The following is an 18,247-nucleotide window of genomic DNA, read 5'->3' as shown; positions in this document are numbered from 1 at the left end:
CTTGTCTGTAGCCAGCTTGGTCTTATCCCTTTCCCTCTTCAAATCTAGTTTAAAGCTCTTTCAGTGAAGCTGGCTAACTCCTGTGCAAAGATTCTTCCCCCTCTTTGAGACAGGGGTACCCTGTCTGTCACCAGCCAGCTTGGTGTTCTATAAACTGACCCATGATCAAATACCCCAAAATTCTGTCAGCTTACACAAGGATGATTTCTTATGTCAGCTTGCTGCAGCACTTCTTTGCTGGCATAGCATTTTTCATTTATTTATTTACACACAGTTTAATTTGCAAGAGCACACACTGCTTACTGTCTCAATTTTGGCATGAGGTGGGTGCAGTTTATCTGTTAAAATGTGAATGTATACAGAGAAGATGGAGAAATCAGAGCTAGTCATAAGATTGCAAGAATGCCCCTACTCTGTCAGGCCAAGGGTTCATCTAGCTCAACAGCCAACAGATGCAGTAGACAGGAGCATAGGGAAGAGTAAAGAAATGGGGGTGAAGTTGCATAAATCCCCAAGTTTCTTTCCCAGCTACTAATTATTTTCAGTTCAATACAATCTTTACATATTTAGTAACACTTAACAGATTTATCTTCCAAGTACTTTCCCGTCTTCCCTTGACGTGAGTTGTGCTTCACGGTACATTTCTCTGAAGTCAAGCTACCTAGGCACCCTGTATAGTCAGGGCAGGAAAAGTTCCTTTAAGATAGCAATTCACATGAAAGGTGCCTAAAATAGATCAAGAAATCTTCCCTAAGAAGTGGCCATTTCTCTGCAAAGGAACCTGCAGTGACTAATTCAAGTGCAGAAATCTGCTGTGTGGATGCCTGAAGGTAGATGGAGTGAATCTCCCTTGAAGTCTCAGCGCATCAAGTCACCCTTGACTGAAGAAAGAGCCTGGGTTTCTCAGCAGCTTACCTCCTCAGCACAATCCCAGCCAGCCTGGGGCCTGCCCATTGGCACTGTTAGCATCTGCTGAGGTTTCCCCTCCCCAGCACCCCATGGCCTGCCTGAGCGGCTGCAGCAATGCTGGAAAACAACCCACTGGCTGCAATTGGGTCTGTTATGAATTCTCCTGAGCTTTTTGCCTTTGGGGCACTCAGGAGAGACCTGGGAATTACCTTATGCCACATAGAATAATGACTAAAAGCAGGAATGGGTTGTGTGCACATAATCAGCTGTGGAGGGATATGTACAAAGCCTGGGGGCGGAGAGAGTAAGTGAAGTGGGGAGACAGGGTAAGTCTTATTCTCATTTAGCTATTTAAACTCCTCTACAGGCAAGGAAAGAAAAGAAGCCTTCTGTAAACATGTACAAGGAGGGGATTTATTACATCCAGGGAAGCACGGTGAAGCAGGACAAATATTCTGTAGATGCCTAGTCTCCCTCCCTCTCTCCCAGCTATAGAGGGAAGAGAAACAACTTGCTGGGAAAATAAAAAGTAACATTTAAATGACTGAAGGTAAAGGGGATTTTTCCTACTAAAAACTTTTATATCTGTCTCTTATGAAACATACGCCACTTACATGTGCTTCTCTATCATGTATCAGCATCTTTTTTTTAAGAGATAAGATACAGAAGATATGTACACACAGGTTGGGATTCACAACACACTATTTCAAAATGCATCATGCTTGAGTCATCAATGAAACACAATGTATTTTACCAAACAAACTGCTAAAAAGCTGAAACTCTCTTTTAATCCAGCTTTTTCTCTCTCTTATACCAATGTGAATCTGAAGTAAATTCACCAATATCTGCATTGCCAGGGTATTTACTGTGTATTTACACTGAAGATTAAAGGTCAGATCACTACTCTAGAGCACTCTGGGGTGGCTGGCCTGACTAAATGCAGAAGCCTACAGTGCAGACCTGATAATATTAACTAGACCCTTCAGCCCATGGAGGGCACTGTGGGACTCAAACGAGGGAGGGCATTGAGGGCAGATCTGATCAACAGCTGGCAAGGAGTCAAACAGCACTCATTGACCCAGACCTGCTTGACAAATACTGGATCAAATTCAGAAAAGGACATGTGAGCATTAAGACAAAGCAGGCGTGTGGAAGCCACTAGAGATCAACCTTGGTGTTGCTATAGTTTAACTGCAGAAACAAGCAGAAGACGTCAACACAGTGTGGACAGTTTCAAAGAGAGTCTGATGAGATCTTAAATTCATCAGTCTTGCCAAGTGCACATCTTAGGACTGGCTTAATGAAAAGGGCACATCCCTCAGATTGCTGCTGACATGCAGGTGCTGCATCAGCTTCAGGTAAAAATAAAAGCTGGCAGGCAAGAAAGCTGCTTACCACAAAACAAGGCAGAATCACAAGCAAAGCGTGTGGTTTGCATACTGAAAGATGGGGGGAAAAGCTTCACAAGCTGCCAATCATAGAAATTACAAGATTGTCTACAAAGGCTGTGGCCTAAAACCACTTTATTATCTGATCAAAGGGAAATTGCAGATGGCTTTCTCAAAGACCTCAGCAATTTCTTAAACCCTTCATTCTTCAGCTCTGCTAGAATTAAAAACCATTTCTTAGCTCCGTGTTCAAAAGCAGGGAGCAGAGCTTTCTACAGCAGCTGAGCAGCTGCTGCAAGGCAAGGCAAAGTCCCTGCTCACGCCCTACTACTATACATAAATACAGTGTCACCATCTAGCTAGGGAGTTCACCACAATTGCCTAATAAAGAGAGAGTACTTCAAGGAGTTCAAGAATACAGATGCAGAGTGCCTTTTACAAAGGAAAGGTAAAAACATTCCTGAAGAGACAGCAAGGTATATTGATTTTCTCAACTGCTGAGAAAAATCTGTGTCAAAATGACATCAATAGATTTGTGGGTGAGGGTGTTGAAAAGGCTCTTGCAGAAGCAGTCTGGCTTTCAGGCTTGTCCTACTTCAAAGCGAGCAAATGTCTCTACCTGGCCTTTGCAGAGCTAACTAAAAACCCCATCACTGTCAGCCATGAGCAGCCCAGAGGCATCTGCATAAATTTGGGTGTCCAAGTAAGTCTGTGAGCATATTTTGGTTATTTCATGATGGTGTGAGGTAATGCAAAGGTTCTCAGTGATGACAAGATGCCAGAATATGTCACTGTCAAAAACAGCCCCGAGCAAGGCTATGTCCTATCTCGGCTCTTGTCTATTGCCCTTTATGTAGCAGTGCTTCTTGCTGCATCTGGAAGCAGAAGTGAAGGGAGCTGCTTTAATTATTTTATAGGTGGCAGAATTGCTAACCTGGAGAGATGCCAGGCTAAACTGAAAGTCAGAGAGGTCCTCTCAGATAATGTGCCCTTTGCTGCCGACAGTGTGCTGGGTGTGCAGAATATTACTGATGGCTTTGATTGCACTGCCATGGCTCAGCCTTCTCACAAGCATAAAGCAATTAACACTGACTTTTTCAAAAGGATGCTGAGCCAGTGCTCTGCATTGGCAATAAAATGCTTAAGTCTTGCAGGTGAAATTCTTCGTATCAAACACCATGACTGATAATGGTCATTCTAAGGAGGGAGAGAGCCATGTGGCTTTTGAAAGATTAAATCTGCGTATAAAATGAAGGAGGTTCCTGACTTCAAACACAAGTGAAGGAGAACCATGTTCCTGTCAACACCACTCCTCTGTACAGTAGGTCTCTCAGGTGATACACAACAATTTCTCCAAGTCTCAGACCAGCCGGTGTGCACTACTTTAGTGCCCTTGCAGATAAAATAAAAGTCAGGGCACATCCTCAGTGCTGTGATTTGAACCACTCTCAAGCACTAACCACTGCCAAAGACTCTTGCAGCCTTAGCTCCACTGCTGTGAGCACTGGCACATATATGAGGCAAAGCATTGTGCATAGTTGTGTTGTGGGGTGGAAGGTGAAGTACAGTCCAACATAAGCTTACACAAGCAGGTATCCAACACTAATTTTCAATTGTGGCATTAGTTTCACAACACAGAATGCTCATTGCTGGCTGCTGTGGTAGGGAGGACATACTGATGCCATCACAGCCTCTCACTGAAGTGGAACAACCCAGTAACATGGGAAAGGACTAAGAGGGAAATGCCCAATTAAGCATTACTCAGTGCTACCCCTGTTTATTTATGTATTGCAAATATTAGGGACATTTCTCAGAAAAGAAACATCAAAAGCTGAATTTTCAGGATACAATATCTCAGTAAAAGGATATAAAATGAGATTTAGAACTTCAATGGCTTTCAAAATAATTTAACACAAAGATAGGGAGGAAATAGCTTTGACACAAATACAGTAACAAGCAAGCAAAACTCCTGGACACACTATGCTATAAAGTATTATGCTACACAAAATGCAAGTGTGATTAAGATTTTTATTTGTAAGTAAAATGTGGGCTTCTTGAATTGTATTAGCACCATAAAGCATAAAGAAAACAAGAGGAAATGGAAGTCTAGAACCAACACAGAAGTGCACATTTCTTCATTAAGTATGTTTCCTACGCCTCGTTTCTCACTTTCTGGAATATCCTACATGCACACCCCAGCCTATGTTCAGATTTACATTACTGTAAATCCAGTCTAAAAAGATTAATTCAACCTTATCTCATAGCTCCAAGTCCTGGTACTGGTGTTATTTGAGTTGCTTCAAATACATGAGTGTAGATGTTGGCTATGGAGACTCTTACATGACTCAAAGGTAAGAAGACCTTCAAATCAGACTGTTCTATTGGACTCATCATCAATTCTAATCCTGTGGAAAGCACTTCCTGCTTTTTTTTTGGAGGGAATGCTGGCCATAGCCTGAAACTGTATGAGTGGACTGGGACTATATGCAATATGTGGCTGGAATATTTGGGTTTCAGAGAAGCAGCAGAGACACCCAAATTAACATCCTTATCTCCAGGTGAGATGGCATCAGGGTTTCGATAGTTCCATTTGGCCTGATCACCCTGTGTTCATGTAGGTAGTTGAGCCACGCTCGTATTGTGTAGGTTGCTTCATGTTCAGCTTCATGCTCAGCTGTGGTCTCATAGGAAGAAGTAAGGGGTATTGTAAGGTGCTCAGGGAGATTGAACGGAGGCCACCAGCATGGCAATCAGATGCAGAGAGAAGCCAAAGTTGCTGTGGTCAGAAGATCATATATACAAATAAAATTAGACATGCATCCACACCATTCATTTTATTACCAGTGTACAGAGCAAGGTGTTTACAAATCCAAGAGCAGCCTTGCAACTAACAGCCATTTACTTTAGCAGGGGAATTATCCCTAGCAGGGGAAGGAGTTTGGAGGCCAAGACAGTAAGACAGAAGAGTCAGTGCATGAGGAATAACAGAATCAACTTTGCTCACATTTTCTGGCAGCTTTGAGGAATTGCAGTCTTGAAAGATATTTGGCAGTTAAACTGGATTATTGCAAACCCAGCCCACGAGCCTGTGTAAAAACAAGCAAGGGGAATAATATACCCTTATCATTGCTATCAGTGGGAAGAACTTTACATAGGTGGTGTTTGATTGGTTTTGTCTGTGTCTGGATTTGTTTTCTGAATTTTCAAGCTGTTCTGGTAAAACTGATGTGAAAACAAAACATACTGTACACCCACCCCCCCCCCCCCCCCAAATATACATACAAAAACACGTATTATCTAATCCTTTGGGTATATTGGGTGGGATGGACAACTGAATAATACAGAGTATGAACCTAAGGTCAGATCCCTACACAGATTATGATTATCCAGCTTCCACTGGAATTAAGTTGCAAATAAAGTGTAAAATCTTTCCACTAAGTTTTACTTTATAAAAGTGAACTGAAAACAATATTAACCTGCTAGAAGAGGCTGTCTAAATTATAGTCACAGTAAGTCTGAAAAAGCCAAGAAATTCCTGCAGTTATACAGCTAAGTAGAGACAGTTCATCTATTTGCAGTTATGTTCTTAATATTAACCTTTGAAAATACTTTCATTCAGGTATAACAGTATATACATGGGTATACACTATTATAACACCATATAACCATATAGAGTCCTAGAGTCATAGAATGGTTAGGGTTGGAAAGGACGTTAGGATCACCTAGTTCCAACCCCCCTGCTACGGGCTGGGATGCTTCACCATAGACCATGTTACCCAAGGCTCCTTCCAACCCGGTCTTGAGCACTGCCAGGGATGGAGCATTCACAGCTTCCTTGAGCAACTCATTGCAGTGCCTCACCACCCTTACGATAAAGAACTTCTTCCTTATATCCAATCTAAACTTCCCCTCTTTAAGTTTGAACCCATTACCCCTTCTCCTGTCACTACAGTCCCTAATGAAGAGTACATCCCCAGCATCCCTATAGGCCCCCTTCAGACACTGGAAGGCTGCTATGAGGTCTCCATGCAGCCTTCTCTTCTCCAGGCTGAACAGCCCCAACTTTCTCAGCCGATCTTCATACAGGAGGTGCTCCAGTCCCCTGGTCATCCTCGTGGCCCTCCTCTGGACTTGTTCCAACAGTTCCATGTCCTTCTTATGTTGAGGACACCAGAACTGCACACAATACTCCAAGTGAGGTCTCACAGGAGCAGAGTAGAGGGTCAGGATCACCTCCTTCGACCTGCTGGTCACTCTCCTTTTGATGCAGCCCAGGATATGGTTGGCTTTCTGGGCTGCAAGCGCACACTGAAGCCGGCTCATGTTCATTTTCTCATCCACCAACACCCCAAAGTCCTTCTCCCACAGGGCTGCTCTGAATCTCTTCTCTGCCCAGCCTGTAGCTGTGCCTGGGATTGCTCCGACCCAGGTGTAGGAAGGACCTTGCACTTGGCTTGGTTGAACTTCATGAGTCTGGCATTGGCCCAGCTCTCAAGCTTGTTGAGGTCCCTCTGGATGGCATTCCTGCCCTCCAGCGTATCAACTGAGTCACACAGCTTGGTGTCATTGGAAAACTTGCTGAGGGCGCACTCAATTCATGTTGCTGACAAAAAAGGTATAATTCATATACATAATAGGTATAATTCATATTCATAGCTACAATTCATATTTATAGGTATAATTCATATTAATATGTAAAGGTATTATTCATGTGGATTCATAAGCTGTTTTACTGTTAAGCATAAACTGCAAACAGATAACAAGAAAAAGACTCTAGGAACTACTCCAGCACTCACTGAAATCACTGAGAGTTGGTACATCGTAGCTCCTTCTCTGCAAACATGTGCCAAAGAGCAAAGAATGTGGCCTTGGTGGCAGCATCCAAAACCACCTCCCACCCCCTGATTCCTCCCGTTTTGCACTCTTCTGTGGAGGAAGCAACATGTGAGTGGTAGATAGAGGAGGAACCCATGGGATGCTGTAGAGCATGGCCAGGTGTAGACATTCACCTTGCTTGCAACCTAGTTCAGCTGACGAGCAGGTTGTACATGAATCCCATTAGACTGTGATGAACCTTATAGAAAAGAAGCTAGACTTGTCTTTTCTGCCTAATTTAATCACAAGGAAAACACAAAGAGGACCTAGAAGATGCCCAGAGCAGAGTGTTGTGCACTTGGCACCCAGAGACACCGATATTTCTCCTCATCACCTTGGAGTGCCCTGAGTGTCTGGTCCCAGCAGCCTTCTAGCAGGTAGACAGCTTGAGCCATGTGGTATTACAACTATTATATTCTGGCTGCCTAAAGGTTTTAGGAGACATTACATGAGTTTCTTTCTATGGATCACCTTTTGCTCTACCACGAGCATACACCTGAATTCTAAAAGCAAAAAGCAAATTTCTATTTAATATGAGGAAAGAACCAACAAATGTATTTTAAACCTTTTATTAGCATCTTGCTTTGCGGAGGCGGCTGAGGTTTTTGGGCTGGAAGTCAGCTTGAAGAAGACAGTAGTCCTCTACCAACCTGCACCACAAGAAGATTATCGCCATCCCCATATTACCATCGGCGAGTCAGAGCTTAAGACAGTTCAGCAGTTCAGCTATCTGGGAAGCATCATTTCCTCGGATGCCACGATCGACAAAGAGATAGACAACAGAATAGCAAAGGCATATAGAGCCTTTGGAAAACTCCATAAAAGAGTCTGGTGTAATAAACACCTGAAGAAAAGTACAAAGATCAGTGTCTACAGAGCCATTGTATTGTCTACTCTTTTATATGGGTCTGAATCATGGGTCATCTACCGTCATCACCTGCGACTCCTGGAACGCTTTCATCAGCGCTGCCTCCGTACAATTCTAAACATCCATTGGACTGACTATGTGTCTAATGTCACTGTCCTCGAACAGGCAGGGGTCACCAGCATCGAGGCCACATTGCTGAAACTGCAACTGCGCTGGGCAGGGCACGTCTCTAGGATGAAGGATCACCGCCTCCCCAAGATCGTGTTTTACGGTGAACTTGCCACCGGTAGCCGCAAGAGAGGTGCCCCAAAGAAGAGATACAAGGACTCCCTGAAACAATGCCTTAGCCTTGGCCATATTGACTACCATCAGTGGTCCACCTTGGCCTCCAATCGGGAGACTTGGAGGCACACCATACATAATGCCGCTGACTCCTTTGAGAGTTCACGAAGAACTAGTCTCGAGGAGAAAAGACAACGCAGGAAGAATCGTGTCCCACCTGTTCCACCCAAGGAGACCTTCTGCTGTGCTTTTTGTAGCCGGATTTGCCTATCCCACATTGGCCTTCTTAGTCATCAGCGCGCTTGTAGTAAGCGTGGGTAAATGCCCTTCCCAAATCTTCGTTCGCGAAGTCAAGCCATGAATGGCATGAGCATCTTTGAGGGAAGCTTAAACTTTCTGATCCCAATGTGAAGGTACACACAGTGCAGAACATGTTGTGTTCTAAATTTTAACCACATTAATTTGACTTATAAATATCAGTACAATGAACAAGAAATAAATTAATTTACCTTCATCTTTCAGAAACATTGCATACAAAGATCAGAAGGCTGTAGAGTACTCCAGTACCACTTGTTATAAAACATTATTGTGATCTACTACTGAGGTCTCATCCCAATATGTATATTCTGATTTTTTAAATTCTATTATCCATATAAGTGGGTTTGGGTGTTCTGTTTTGGTTTAGTTTTGGTGGTTTTTTCATACTAGTAGCTTCAAAAATTGTTGACTGAATGTTCTCTTGAATCTAGTGTCAGAATCTTGTTATTCAGTAAAACTGCACATGGTTAGAATTTTCAGCATTCTTCCTTAAGGCAGAGCTGGGACTTTAAGAGTTATGCAGTGTCTTCATTGATGCAAGTAAGTGCTTTGCAAAGCTGAAAAGGAAGTATGGACACATGAGTCAGCTGCCATCCGGCTAGCCTAAGGGCTTCTCTGCATAGCAGGTCAGATGCAACCACGGGCACTTAGGCTGTCCCAGCCAGACCACAGAAAACATCCTCAGCTGGATAGTCGGAAGAACTGGCTCTTGCTTGCTGCTTCCTTGAAGTTTTGTGTCAAGAGTTAGTCTTGCTCTGAGTCCCACAACCCCTTGAAGTCTTGTGTTTTATGGGGATGGTGCAGGGATTTTACTGGGTCATTTTAAATAAGACCAAAAGTGAATGGCCTTAGAAGGAAAAGTAAGATTTATTTATTTATTTTTTTTTTTTACACGAGAATTGTCTGATTTCTTCTGCAGACCTGTCCTCCAGGAATCAGGCATATTTATATGGTGACTAGTTCTTTCAGTGTACTTTCCCTTGGCTCAGTGACGAGCAGTTAGATAGATTAAGGAAAAAAATGTAGCCTGCTGAATAGTACAACATATATTGTTTGCTTTTGGAAGTTTGATTCAAGTGTTAGATAAGCAAAATCTAACTAATATAAGAAAAAACAATAATGTTCTATTTCTTCATAGTATTTAAAATTCATTTTTTAATATCACCGTGGCACATACCTTATTTGCTGATTAACTTTTCTTTCTGCATAATTTTACTAAACATGTTCTAAAAATCAACTGGTTGAACTAAATATTGATTAAATTGTGCCTTTGACAAACATCTATAATTTACTTTTAAAAGTACCCTCCTACAGAGGTTTATAAGGAACCCAGATTATATTTGGTTTACTTTATACTTCCTGGAGGAAAATTAATATTTCTAGAGTATTTCTGATCTGGTTTTGAATTCCATCTTCAGACAAGTGAAGCTGCACACTGCAGGCATCTCCACAGATTCTCCCAGGAGACAATGTGACAAACTCAAGAGTCAGATGTCTACACTGTAGGTATTGATGTTTGGACAAGGGAGGAAACATATTCTCTTGTCTGATCTGAGTGCTGTCGCACTCAAGAGTCACATCATCCTCCAAACTATCTCACTCTCTTGTGTCTATCTTTGCATAGGCTTTTTATGCTTCTCTGTGCCTCTGAAGGAAGCAAAAATCTGGTCTTGGGAAAGATGGTGGCAAAATGAATAACTACATCTCCCCTGTCTACTTGCTTCAGAAATGTTCTTATATGTCTCCTCATGCAATAGTCTTCCACCAGCCTCAAGAAGACACAATGATGTGCAGGCTCTTTAGCCTGTTCTCTTGGAGAAGATAACATAATTCAAGCAGGAATAAAACTACCACTTTATCATTTCTTAGAAGGAGATACGTTATTAACAAGATTTGGTTGGGGCTGTTCAGCCTGCAGAAGAGAAGGCTGCTTGGGGACCCCTTCCAGTATCTGAAGGGGGCTATAGGGATGCTGGGCAGGGACTTTTCATTAGGGACTGCAGTGATAGGACAAGGGGTAATGGGCTAAAACTTAAACAGGGGAAGTTTAGATTGGATATAAGGAGGGAATTCTTTCCTGTTAGGGTGGTGAGGCACTGGAATAGGTTGCCCAAGGAAGTTGTGAATGCTCCATCCCTGGCTGTGTTCAAGGCCAGGTTGGACAGAGCCTTGGGTAACATGGTCTAGGGCGAAGCGTCCTGGCCCATGGCAGGGGGGTTGGAACTTGATGATCTTAAGGTCCTTTCCAACCCTAACTATTCTATGATTCTAAGATTTAGGCTGCAACAGAGTGACAAGTGAGTTGAATTTTTTTTAAAAGATTTGGTTTTAAAGAGTTTTCTTGAAATATCAAGGCTTTTCTCCAAGTGCTTTTCAGTTTAAGAAGCAATTCACTTTACGTTTGACATGACTTTTACGTTGATACTAAAAGGTATCAGATTCCCATGGCTTATGATACTTCAGAATGCTTTCTTATATTAGGTCAGGGTGATTTGTTGATGATAAAGAAAGCCCACAGTGTGCAGCATTGTATTTTCCTGTTTCTTACATAATTACTTAAAAGGAAGAGCCTAAGTCATGATCTTTATTTTAACTCAGAACTCTTACCGATTTAATTAAGAATATGGTTGGAAAAGGACAGGCTATAAAAAGAACAAAAATGAGTTAAATGAGGACTTGGCTAGAGAATGTAGGAGAAAAAGCAAACCAGCAAAAATTAAGCTTACATCCAATTCCTAGACAAAGCTACTGAGAAAGTTGTGATTGGTCACTATGGCAACAGATTTTTTAAATGGAAAGAAAATGCTTTTGATACTGCAGGCACATTTTTCTATACAGATCTAGTAAATGAACTCAGACCTTATTAAGGTGAGTATAATTGTACAGTAGGTATTCTCTATAATGTTAAAAACACTGATATGCAGAGAAGCAAAATATAAATAGCTGTAAGATGTTGATATTTTTGCCATATATTACTGGTTCAGTCATTCAGAAGCTCAGGAGGTAAATGGTAAGATTAGTTATTTTCTTTCCCTGAAGTAATAACTGGTGTAATCTGGTGTGAATAAGGCAATAACTTACATTGTTTTATATATATAAATAATAACTGGTGTAAATCAAGGCAACTCTAAGCTTAAATGAGAAATATTTGCTTTTGTTTTCTTGGCTTTTATACTAATGGACTCAGGTGAATCAACATATTAAACCCTTTTCCATGAAGTAAGAATTTGTTCATACAGACTCCACTCTGATGGAGAAATGTATCCCACCCCCCTTTGTTCTGCATTCCTTACAACAGCATCAAGGACAAGCCAGCCTTGTGTCATTCATGCAAATTTTGAATGTCTGTCCATAAGACCTGGAGTTCCCACAGCTGGAAAAAGATTTCCACAGTACAGTACCAATAAAACCAGCATCTAATACGAACATTCTGATTTAGATTAACATAGCTATATTGTCACTTCTGCACCTAAGGACTTGTTCTGCCACGTTCAGGGAAGGTAGATGGCAGTGCTCTGAAGGAGAAAGCTTAACAGCTTATGCCGCTTAGACAAGTAACAAGCAACCACTCTGTATCAGTGATAGATTTATCAGGAAAGGGTAGGAACCACCAGCAACAGCAGAGACTGAAAATATTAATCAAACCCACTGATGCAGCCATACAAGTTCAGAATGATTGTGGAGCCACCACAGACCTGCACTGTCCCTATCTTCCTCGTTCCTGCATCCAGCCTCATTTGTGATGCATTGCTGATTTCATGGTACCATGTCTTCTCCCCCCACACATTCCACCCTTTCAGCAGATTCTTCCATATGCTTTATTTTGGCATTGCTTCAGCTTCAGTCCTTCAGAGCAGGAGTAGTTTGATCCCTAGACCCCCAAACAGCTGGCTGCTTGATGGCTGTTCAAAGAATACCAGTACGTCTTCTGCTGAACGTGTTTGTATTCCTTCATACATTGGTATTTAGATCAAAGAAAGACTGGCATTTTAGAGCAGTTGCACAACCGGAGATCCTTTCACACTTTGGCTGTTTGCCTATCCTAAACCCCCTGTCACTTCATTTGATACATATTTGATATATAGGAGTCATCTCACATAGCCTGTCTCTGCACAAATTTCACTCCAGCAGGCAAGGCAAAAGTTGCTGGGAAGAGCCTGATGAGACTGTCTCATCTTTGGCCAACTGTCAGAGTTCAGCCCTGTCCGGACCTGCCAGGGAGCATGGCCAAGCAGCAGGCGGCTGGGCATGAGAGAGGGTAGGAGAGACACAGCTGCCAGCAAGGCTCTTTTCTGTGGGCAATGATTTTTTTCTGTCTTGCTCCTGCGAAGGAACATCTGTCTTTAAACAACTGCTTTCCACAGGCTTCATTTAAACCCATAGTCCATGCCTCACTTCGTCAGAGGAAAGAAGTGGAAGACATTCACATCTTAAGTTTGGTTGCAAAATTCCGCTGTTTTAAGTGTATCGGATATTGTGACATCAAGCTTCAGAAAACATGAGAATATTCCACTAAGTATAGATAGGCAAGATTTGTTTTTTCCATGCCTTGAAAATACTGTCTACCTGATTTGAATTTCTGTCTGTGTATATGCATCTTGTTTACAGCAGTCTTGCCTTTTGAATCAAAGCGAACCTATGAGCATTGTGGGTCGGTAAATATGGTGCTTGTTTTAAATGTTTTGCAAAGTAACTGCATTTTGTGAATACCTTTCATAGGACAACAAACTAGTAACTTAGTAGCAATTTTTGAGAGATTATTCCTCATTTGAAATCATCATAAATTCAATAACTAATACTCTAACATCAGTAGCTAATCCAGCCCTGGTCTTCTGGGCATCCTAGTAAATACACTGATAGTAGGAGTTGGGACAGCATGCAGGAATGAAGTAAACGGATCCCTGGGGCTGAAGATGGCAATAGCAGGCACAAAAGTGGAAGTGAAACCTGTGAAAGAATGGGCTAAGCTTTTGCAATGAAGCCTTCAGCTGTAAAGTTCTGTGAGAACAAAATTCAGGACTGTTGTGTTAAACTTTTGGTTTTGTAACATGCATATTCCTTAAGGTTTAAGCACCTCACTTGATCCATATTTCTAAATTATACTGAAAACAAAACCAAAAGCCTGGAGAAGAGAAGGCTGCATGGAGACCTCATAGCAGCCTTCCAGTATCTGAAGGGGGCCTATAGGGATGCTGGGGAGGGACCCTTCATTAGGGACTGTAGTGACAGGACAAGGGGTAATGGGTTCAAACTTAAACAGGGTAAGTTTAGATTGGATATAAGGAAGAAATTCTTTCCTGTTAGGGTGGTGAGGCACTGGAATGGGTTGCCCAAGGAAGTTGTGAATGCTCCATCCCTGGCAGTGTTCAAGGCCAGGCTGGATGAGGCCTTGGGTGACATGGTTTAGTGTGAGGTGTCCCTGCCCATGGCAGGAGGGTTGGAACTTGATGATCTTAAGGTCCTTTCGAACCCTAACTATTTTATGATTCTATGATTCTACGTTTATTACGGCACCAGATGCAAGGGGGACCGCTCCTCCTAACTTGAACACCGAGGGGTTAAGCAAGCAGATATTTATCATACACAAACATGCATATTTATTAGATTCTCGAGAGAGCGGCAGGGCTATTACAATTAGTTCTAGGAACTCATTATCATGAGTCTTCTCCTTTGGGCGCTTGCGCACTGCCCTCCGGTGGTCGTGGGGTCTTCAAGATGAAGTAAGCAGTCTTCCTCACGATGTACTTTTCCCCCTTGGCAGAGTTGGATTCCTCAGTAATCATAAAACTAGCTGAAACCAGCCGTATCTATAACTTTCTGATAGCTGACAAAGTTTTAGAACAGTATGACCTTTGCACAAAATTTATTGCAAGCAACACAGGATGGGCAGACAAGGAGTATCCAAAGCTAGTAGGTGTTTGGGAGGCACTGTCTCCAAACTAACTTATAGGTAGAAGGACGGGGATAAATAATTCCCTCATGTTAGTAGGGCTACTCAATTCTGTTATCACACCACAAACTTACAACACAAATGTTCTTCATCTTAGTCCTAAATTAAACTAAAAGTATTTTAACCCTATGTTTTTCAGGCACTTGCTTCCCTTATATCACAGGGGCTGTGTGACTATTGCTTAAGCGATCCAGTTAGTGGCTTCATTTCTCCACATCACTTCAGCCAGTGACCTGCTGTGGGAAGGAAAAGGCAGAGTTGAAGCCTTATTAGCCGGGTGTGCTGATAACTGCTGCAAGGCAAGCCGGAGGTTGCAGGTGATATTTCAAGGTCACCTCTGTAACTGCAGGGGAGAACCTTTGTAACAACCCTGATAATGCTGCAGGTACTGCTTTCTGTACCCACCCCTACCGGTGACTGAAGTCCATTGGGACAGGTTGCTGCAGAAGATGCTGGTTGGCAGGAGGTGGCTAGGCTTTTCTGCACTGCAGCTCAGAACAACCCCACCGCTCCAGCTGCATCACCACCATTCTTTTGGAGCATTTCTCCTTTTGCTGGCTTTCTGCCTAAGTCCAGGATAGAGTTCAGGATGTTGGTTTTCACCTCCAAAACTCTGCTCCCAGCACTGCTGTGAGCTATGTAGCTGCCAAGAGACCACTGCTGTACATCAGCAAGTCCTAATGGAGGGACCCTGGCTCCTCAGGAGACACACTCTGCACAGCCTGCCAGTACATCTTTTCTCATTTTCTCCTTAAGGCTGTCTCTGACTTCTGCTGACAGAACAAGTGATTTTCCTTCTCACATACCGCGCTGATAGTGTCCCTGCAATCGCCCCCAGGGAGCTTTCCCTGGCTCAGGTCTGCTGCTTGATGCCCAAGCTAATAAAGGGCATAGCCCACTGAAATAAGTGCAAATACTTCCCTTGACTTCAGTGGGCTTTGGAAAAAGCCTGTGATATCCCTGATGGAGAGGTTCCCCAGCAACCCATCTGAAGCTGCTGATGACAGTCCCACTGCCTGAACTGGAAAGCAGCGTGCACTCCAAGAGTGTTGTCTGCTCTTCTCTTGCTTGCTGTGCCCCTTCACACCTGGCTCTCACCTGCTGTAACCACTTGCAGGGGCAGCTTCATCCTGTCCCCATGAAGTGCAGGTGTTTGTGTGCCTGTGGCAGGAGAGTGTTGTATAGCACTGGGGGGGAGTAGAAGGAAAGCATGGGGCAAGAGTTGTCTCCCCAGTAAAGCTGTGCATTTGCATTAGCTGTGTAATTTAGGCAATTGATTCTAAATGTGCTAACCAGGTTTTCTTAGTGGATAGTGTGTGAGTGCACACTGCCCATCACAGTGGCCTCAAGCCTAACCTATAAATATCATAAATACTAAAACTGTTGTTTATATTAAACAAGGGATGAGCTATTGTTTCACAATGAGATGTTCAGAATTTGGCAGCCTTGGGGCTTGGATGACATCAGTTTTAACTTTCAAAATCAAACTGCCACCTTGTGGTACAGTGGGGGAGAAGTCTGCAGGAAATCGCACAGCAAAAATACAGATACGTAGTAAAAACTGGTCCCTTTGCCCCACGGATGACTTGCAGCATTTATGTATTCTTAAATATATTTTGATTGTAAGTGGGGAAAATTAATAGACATTCTTCTGTCATGCTTTAAAAAGTCAGTCTAACTTTCTGAGATTGTTTGCCAATGTAAAACATAAAACCTCATGCTTGTATATTGTACTGAAACCACTGGTGCGCTCATGTGAGTATGTTTTTCAAGATTAGATACAAATGAAGCTTACAGGGAAACACTAACTGTAAAGGTATCTATTAATTATTTCTTTTCTCTCTTTTAAGCTTATTAAAGTTAAAAAAAGAATTCAGTGAGTCAGACCAGGGCCATGCAAACTACTAAAGGTGAGCAAGTTGTAGCACTTCGTTAGGTCTGAGGTGCCATTCCTGTGCATGCTTTAGGAACATGATGGATGTAGGGTAATTTTAATCATCTTTCTCTTCCACTGGAGGCCAAGCCATCACAAATTACTTCACCTTCACTGTCAACCAGGAGCAAGTGGAATGGATCAGCAGATGTACAGTAATCTGTTAACAGCAACATGCTTGTGCATCTCAGCCTTCAAGCAGAAGACCAGCATGGGATGTACTGGCACGATCCTTTCAGCTAGATTGAATGTCCTTGTGTCATCTACTACTATTTATAAAGATGATACATGAAAAGCTAGTCCATTTCAACTCAAAAAGTGTACCTGAGGTGAACAATTGGTTGCAGCCACATATCAGTGCTTTCTGCATCCATGACTTTTCAGGAATATAGTGGTTTAAGAAAAAGGTGCAAGTAACAAGATGCCCGTGAGATCTGCAGTTCAAATCTTGTCTCTTGTGCTCACGCCAGACTAGCATTAGCACTTTTTTTTAAAGCATGAGTTGGAGTTACATTTGCTGAACACCGGTTCTAGGAGAGAGGTGGTGTGCATTTCCATGGGCAGGGGACCCACCCCATCCTCATAGGTCTGCTCGAGAAGCCTGGCCCTATGAACACACAGTTTACTCTGATTTCCAGTATCACCTGGCTCACTCTTCCCCATCAGCCCACTTGGCATCCAAACTCCCAGGAAGGATGAATATGAATATAAATTTCTTCTTAATGGCTGTGGTGGCACCTGCTTTGTTGGGTGTCCTGGGTTCAGCAGTAGCAGTCATTTTTCTCCTTCTTAGTAGCTGGTGCAGTGCTGTGGTTTTGACTTTCAGTCTGGGAACAGCACCGATAACACCGATGGTTTTAGTTGCTGCTCAGTAATGGTTACTCTGGCCAAGGACTTTCTGAGTCTCATGCTCTGCCAGGGAGGACGGGAAGCCAGCAGGAGGCAGAGACAGGACACCTGACCCGAACTAGCCAAAGGGGTATTCCATACCACAGCACGGCATGCCCAGGAGGTAAAACTGGGGGCAGTTGCCCAGAAGGGCTGGATCACTGCTTGGGTCAGGCTGGGTATCGGTCGGTGGGTGGTGAGCGGTTGTATTCTCTTCCCTTGTTGTTTCCCTTATCACTATTATCATTGATGGTAGCAGCAGTGGTTTGTGTTATACCTTAGTTACTGAACTGTTCTTATCTCAACCCGAGGGAGTTACATTCTTCTGATTCTCCTCCCCATCCCTCCAGGAGCCAGGGGAGAAAGAAAGGGGGGGAGTGAGTGAGCAGCTGCGTGGTTCTGAGATGCCAGCTGGGCTTAAATCACAACACTGGGTGATTAAAATGAAGGGTCGATAGTCTCCTTCTAGCTACTGTCTTATCCGGCAGCTCAGGTGGGTGCAGGTGTGAACCACTTGTACATGACACATGGCAGAAGCTCATGCTAGCCATGTGTGGATTTGCATCTTCACAGACTACTGTCAGCACAGGACAGGCAGCAAGGAAAGGGAGGGAGGGAGAAGTGTTCAGTGGGTGATGCAGTTATGAGAGAGAAGATCTCAGTTTTGATGAAGGGTGGGCAGAGGAAGGAGAAGACCCTATGGACCCATGCAGCGTCCTGTGCTTGCACCTAATTCATATGTAAGCCCCCTGCGGTGTGTGAGATCCTCCACCCCAACATGGCTGTACAGCTCTGCACACCACACACCCCCCCCCCCCCCATCCCAGCACTTCTTC

Source organism: Neopsephotus bourkii, unplaced genomic scaffold, assembly GCF_033783945.1.
Source record: "Neopsephotus bourkii isolate Nb327-2 ecotype Australia unplaced genomic scaffold, CSIRO-AGI_Nbou_v1 NB_479, whole genome shotgun sequence".
Taxonomy (NCBI): Eukaryota; Metazoa; Chordata; class Aves; order Psittaciformes; family Psittacidae; genus Neopsephotus; species Neopsephotus bourkii.
Note: the sequence above shows the minus strand (reverse complement) of the source record.